This window comes from Myotis davidii, unplaced genomic scaffold (assembly GCF_000327345.1).
Source record: "Myotis davidii unplaced genomic scaffold, ASM32734v1 scaffold1048, whole genome shotgun sequence".
NCBI classification, from domain to species: Eukaryota; Metazoa; Chordata; class Mammalia; order Chiroptera; family Vespertilionidae; genus Myotis; species Myotis davidii.
Genome location: NW_006299266.1, coordinates 1,939 through 2,393, shown reverse-complemented (window position 1 = coordinate 2,393; position 455 = coordinate 1,939). Strand labels below are relative to the sequence as shown.

Here is a 455-nt window from a genome sequence, read left to right as displayed (position 1 = left end):
TCAGGGTGCTCCTCACAGCCCTGTGTGCGCCCCTTCCCCCATCTCTCCACCACCAGCCCCACCGCCGCCCCCGTGCTCACTTTTCCGCTGCACCAGGAATCCATCAAACACCCCGTAGTTGTGTCTGCAGAACGTGTCCACCGCGGCCCGCATCCGCTCCAGGAGGTCCTCCTGGCTGTTCCAGTACTTCTCATCAGGCCGCCCCAGCTCGGTCACCGCGCGGTGGTCCCCCACGTCGCTGTCGAAGCGCGCGTATTCCTGCCCGTTGTAGATGTATCTGGCCAGGAACCGCACCCGCTCCGTCCCGTTGGAGAAATGACACTCGCCCTTCTGCTGCTGCAGGAAATGCGCTGCGGGGACAGGAAGGACCCCTCAAGCTGGTGAGACAAGATGGCGACACCACCCAGTGCGGGGTGCCTGGAGATTGGGACACAGGACCCCGCACCCCCACAGCA

The 455-nt window shown here is 64.6% G+C and overlaps 1 pseudogene; it reads right to left on the bottom strand.

The window, feature by feature from the left end:
- The window catches only part of LOC102752515, a 2,474-nt pseudogene extending 2,057 nt beyond the window's left edge, over positions 1–417 (bottom strand).
- Positions 418–455: the final 38 nt, after the last annotated feature.